The 6,007-nt window shown below is 44.3% G+C and overlaps 1 long non-coding RNA gene across 1 annotated transcript; it reads left to right on the top strand.

Annotated features, from left to right (window-relative positions):
- The first annotated feature begins 1,800 nt into the window (after positions 1-1,800).
- Positions 1,801-3,558, top strand: LOC134309275 (uncharacterized). Its single transcript, XR_010011028.1, has 2 exons — positions 1,801-2,951; positions 3,340-3,558. It is a non-coding gene; the product is annotated as an uncharacterized LOC134309275 (long non-coding RNA).
- Positions 3,559-6,007: the final 2,449 nt, after the last annotated feature.

The raw sequence follows: 6,007 nt of genomic DNA, 5'->3' as shown, positions 1-6,007 counted from the left end.
CAGGACTGGGGTACAAGAACAGCTACATTCAGGAAATAACTGAATATGTCAAACAAGGAGTGGAGAAATATCACAGTGAGAACAAGAACATAAAGCTGAAGAAGGAATTCACTCTGGATCTCTGTCTTCATGTGTGTAAACTTGCAAAACCCAAATTCACCACGATCCACCAACAGTTCAGAGATAAAAATGATGTAAGAAAGTATCTAGATAATCAGAAACCACAATATTACAGCATCTTTCAAAACTACTGCAGAGGAGCTACAACCACAACAGTACTTGGTGAACTTGTATACAACAGTCTTGTACCAGCCATCCTGGAAGCCGTCTACAATAAAACTGCTATTGATCTGTCAACACAGATGAGATCAGACATGCCAGAATTTAATGGTAACAGGTCACAGCTTGAGAAACACATCCTGAAATCTCTGGCAGAGCAGGAGAACTTTGAGAAGTACATGGAGTACATCCACCATCCCAAGAAACACTTTGAACAGTTTATTATAGAAAATGTTGATAAATACATCACTGAAAATAACAGCAAGGTTCTGAATCTTCTCAAAGGAAACCTGAAACACAAAGAGCAGAAAGTGATGAACTCTGTGAACATCACAACTGAAGAAGTGAAGAGGAGCAGTGGTGATGCAAACATGTGGCTGAGAAGTTTGAACATTTCACTAACAGATGAGCTGAGTTTAAAAGAAATAACCTGCACTGGTCTGGAGGAAATTACAGATTTAGATTTACTTCAGCAGGTTGTAGGTGAAGGTCTCACAAAGATGATGTCAGAACAACAGAAAAGCTTCAACAGTGTAACAGACATCAACATGGAGAAGTTCAGGAAGAAACCAGATGAGATTCTCATTGAACATCTCTGTAAGTGCTGCTGGGTTCAGTGTCCATTCTGTAAAGCCATCTGCACCAACACGATGGAGGATCATGATGGAGATCACAGTGTCCCCTTCCACAGAGTAGATGGAATCATAGGATGGTACTACAGATACACAACAAATCTCATTGCTGATATTTGTACAACTTTAGTACAAAGTGATAAATATTTTAACCCCCATCATGGTACAGATGATTTGGTACCCTGCAAAAAATACAGAACAGCAGGAGGAGAATATGCTAAGTGGAGCATCACCCCTGATAATTCAGAGCTCCCATACTGGAAGTGGTTTGTGTGCAGATTCCAAACAGACCTGGAAAAGCACTATAGCAAAACATTCCAGGGACACGGAAAAATTCCCTCTGCATGGAGAAACTGCACAAAAAAAGAAGCTATACAGTTTAGATGAACACATCTGGGGAATTACACACACACACAATATACACTATATTGCCAAAAGTATTTGCTCGCCTGCCTTCACACGCATATGAACTTGAGTTCATCCTGAAAAACTTACCATATAGAAGCACTTTGTAGTTCTACAATTACTGACTGTAGTCCATCTGTTTCTCTACATACTTTTTAACCTGCTTTCACCCTGTTCTTTAATAGTCAGGACCCCCACAGGACCACCACAGAGCAGGTATTATTTAGGTGGTGGATCATTCTCAGCACTGCAGTGACACTGACATGGTGGTGGTGTGTTAGTGTGTGTTGTACTGGTATGAGTGGATCAGACACAGCAGCGCTGCTGGAGTTTTTAAATACTGTGTCTACTCACTGTCCACTCTATTAGACAATTAGATGTAAAGTCAGAGATGATCACTCATCTATTGCTGCAGAGGTTATTACAGAGGTCAGACGTTTCCTGTAGTTCTTGACCAAGTTTGCACACACTGCAGCAGGGATTTTGGCCCACTCCTCCATACAGATCTTCTCCAGATCTTTCAGGTTTCGGGGCTGTCACTGGGCAACATTGAGTTTCAGCTTCCTCCAAAGATTTTCTATTGGGTTCAGGTTTGGAGACTGGCTAGGCCACTCCAGGACCTTGAAATGCTTCTTACAGAGCCACTCCTTAGTTGCCCTGGCTGTGTGTTTCGGGTCATTGTCATGCAGGAAGACCCAGCCACGACCCATCTTCAATGCTCTTACTGAGGGAAGGAGGTTGTTGGCCAAAATCTCACGATACATGACCCCATCCATCCTCCCTTCAATACGGTGCAGTCGTCCTGTCCCCTTTGCAGAAAAGCACCCCCAAAGTATGATGTTTCCACCCCCATGCTTCACGGTTGGGACGGTGTTCTTGGGGTTGTACTCATCCTTCAACATGACGAGTGGAATTGATACCAAAAAGCTCTATTTTGGTCTCATCTGACCACATGATCTTCTCCTCTGGATCATCCAGATGGTCATTGGTGATCTTCAGACGGGCCTGGACATGTGCTGGCATGAGCAGGGGGACCTTGCGTGCCCTGCAGGATTTTAATCCATGGTGGCGTAGTGTGTTACTAATGGTAATCTTTGAGACTGTGGTCCCAGCTCTCTTCAGGTCATTTACCAGGTTCTTCCGTGTGTTTTTGGGCTGATTCCTGACCCTTCTCAGGATCATCCTTACCCCACGAAGTGAGATCTTGCATGGAGCAGCAGACAGAGGAAGATTGACAGTCATCTTGTGTTCCTTCCATTTTCTAATAATTGCGCCAACAGTTGTTGCCTTCTCACCAAGCTGCTTGCTGTTTTCCTGTAGCCCATCCCAGCCTTGTGCAGGTCTACATTTTTGTCCCTGGTGTCCTTAGACAGCTCTTTGGTCTTGGCCATGGTGAAAGGTTGGAGTGTGATTGATTGAGTGTGTGGACAGGCATATTTTATACAGGTAACGAGTTCAAACAGGTGCAATTAATACAGGTAATGAGTGCAGAATAGGAGGGCTTCTTAAAGAAAAACTGCCAAGAAGAGGGAACTAAATGTAACCTTATATATACATCACACTCCTTTTTAAAGAAGATGGACCACCAGCTCCATACAGCTGTAGCTGTGACGTCTTCCCTTAACGCCCACACAGGTAACTAAACGTAATCGTTTTAAATCTTGTGTTTGTAATATAACTTGGCTATATTGTTAGATGGTTTATATCATATTGATAATATCAGTGTAAGTTACCTTTAGATCGAAGTAGTGAACTGATTCTGTCTGACACCACCATGTATTAATGTTAAGGTAATAGATAAAAACCACTTGTTGCTTATCATTGTTATAAACATTTATCATTGTTTATAGTACGTACACCTGGTACAGGTCAAACAAGCTTATCCGGTGACTGTAAAATAACTTTACACATACATTAACAACTATTACATTGAATGTAAAAAGTTTCAGAGACATTTTCTGTATGTCTAATAGTTTATAGTCTATGTAAAATATTTTATAATAGTGAATATGATTTTTTACAGTTCACATCATCGCTGTACGCCCCCTCCAGCAGCTGTGGGATTCACTGCAGTCAGCATGGCTCCAGATACCTGTGACAACCTACTGTACCAGGACCTGATTGAGTCACTCCCAGTTTGTCTGTAATGAATTTAATGTTAATGTTTAACTTTAGTGTGTTGTAGTAAGAACTTTGTATCATTGCGTCCTCAGGAGCAAGAAAAGTAAACACATGAATTAAACTGAAATGAGTGGGGTTTATTTAATCATGATATATGATCCTTTTGATTTTGCACACATTAAACTTATGGTGTAAAATATATGTAGAAAATGCATGTCCTATAATAAAACAATTCATCCATATTTATTAAATGTTTTGTGTTTAAAACTTTGCAATGACATTGGCTCAGTCTGCCGACAGTACCAACATGCAGCCATATTCGGGCCAGATGCGGGGTGCCTGGGGTGACTGTAATCATGGTTTGATACAAAAGCAGCATCCAGGAAAAGCTGAGTCTTTGATGAGTAAAGATGATCAGAGGATCCAGTTTATCAACAAATGTGTGAAAAATTATTAAAATGTTTAAAAACAATGAACCTCAATAAAAGATTGGAAGGGATTTACATGTTCACCCTCTACAGTGCAGAATATTAATAAACCATTCAAAGAAGGAAGTAGGAATTTCAGTGAGTAAAGGCCAAGAGCGCAAGCTTAAGCTGAACACCAGTGATCTTTTATCCCTCAGGCGGCGCCACATCAAGAACCACCACTCAACAATAGCTGATATAACCACATGGGTGAGGGATTAGTTTATCAAACCTTTATCAAGCTCTACAATACAGAGTTACTGCACAAATGATACTTAACACTTCACTGTGCAAAAAAAAGAAGCCTTATGTTAACCATGTCCAAAGGCGGCGTCGACTACTCTGGGCTTGGAGGCATATAGGATGGACCATCACACTGTGGAAATGTGTATTGTGGTCAGATGAATCAGCATTCCGGGTCTTTTTTGGAAAAAATGAACGCTGTGTGCTCCAGACCAAAGACGAAAAGGACCATCCAGACTGTTATCAGCAACAACTCCAAAATCCAGAGTCTGTCATGGTTTGGGGGTGTGTCAGTACCAGGGTCTGTCATGGTATGGGGGTGTGTCAGTACCAGGGTCTGTCATGGTATGGGGGTGTGTCAGTACCAGGGTCTGTCATGGTATGGGGGTGTGTCAGTACCAGGGTCTGTCATGGTATGAGGCCTGTCAGTACCAGGGTCTGTCATGTTATGGGGGTGTGTCAATACCAGGGTCTGTCATGTTATGGGGGTGTGTCAATACCAGGGTCTGTCATGTTATGGGGGTGTGTTAGTACCAGGGTCTGTCATGGTATGGGGGCGTGTCAGTACCAGGGTCTGTCATGTTATGGGGGTGTGTCAGTACCAGAGTCTGTCATGGTATGGGGGTGTGTCAGTACCAGGGTCTGTCATGGTATGGGGGTGTGTCAGTACCAGGGTGTGTCATGGTATGGGGGTGTGTCAGTACCAGGGTCTGTCATGGTATGGGGGTGTGTCAGTACCAGGGTGTGTCATGGTATGGGGGTGTGTCAGTACCAGGATCTGTCATGGTATGGGGGTGTGTCTGTACCAGGGTCGGTCATGGTATGGGGGTGTGTCTGTACCAGGGTCGGTCATGGTATGGGGGTGTGTCAGTACCAGGATCTGTCATGGTATGGGGGTGTGTCTGTACCAGGGTCGGTCATGGTATGGGGGTGTGTCTGTACCAGGGTCGGTCATGGTATGGGGGTGTGTCTGTACCAGGGTCGGTCATGGTATGGGGGTGTGTCAGTACCAGGGTGTGTCATGGTATGGGGGTGTGTCAGTACCAGGATCTGTCATGGTATGGGGGTGTGTCTGTACCAGGGTCGGTCATGGTATGGGGGTGTTTCTGTACCAGGGTCGGTCATGGTATGGGGGTGTGTCAGTACCAGGGTGTGTCATGGTATGGGGGTGTGTCAGTACCAGGATCTGTCATGGTATGGGGGTGTGTTAGTACCAGGGTCTGTCATGTTATGGGGGTGTGTCAGTACCAGAGTCTGTCATGGTATGGGGGTGTGTCTGTACCAGGGTTGGTCATGGTATGGGGGTGTGTCAGTACCAGGGTGTGTCATGGTATGGGGGTGTGTCAGTACCAGGATCTGTCATGGTATGGGGGTGTGTCTGTACCAGGATCTGTCATGGTATGGGGGTGTGTCTGTACCAGGATCTGTCATGGTATGGGGGTGTGTCTGTACCAGGGTCGGTCATGGTATGGGGGTGTGTCGGTGCCCTTGGTAAAGGTCATTTACTCTTCTGTGATGCAGCATTAATGCAGAAAAGTACATTGATATCCATGTTCTCTATGTGCTGCCTTCAAGACGTCGTTTTTTCCAGGGACGTCCAGCATTTTTCAACAAGACGATGCAAAACCACCTGCTGCACACATTACAAGGGCGTAGCTGTGGAAGAAGAGGGTACGGATACTGGTCTGACCTGCCTGCAGTCCTGACCTGTCCCCAAAAGTGTGGAGAATTTTGAAATTGGAAAATGCGACAACGACGACCTCGTACTGTTACACATCTTAAGACGAGTTTGCAGGAAGAACGAGACAAAATAAAAGCTGAAACACTAAATCACTTGGTCTCCTCGGTGCCAAAACCTCT

Source organism: Trichomycterus rosablanca, chromosome 2 (assembly GCF_030014385.1).
Source record: "Trichomycterus rosablanca isolate fTriRos1 chromosome 2, fTriRos1.hap1, whole genome shotgun sequence".
Classification (NCBI taxonomy): domain Eukaryota; kingdom Metazoa; phylum Chordata; class Actinopteri; order Siluriformes; family Trichomycteridae; genus Trichomycterus; species Trichomycterus rosablanca.
The sequence above is the reverse complement of the archived record's forward strand: the minus strand, read 5'-3'. Positions and strand labels throughout refer to the sequence as shown.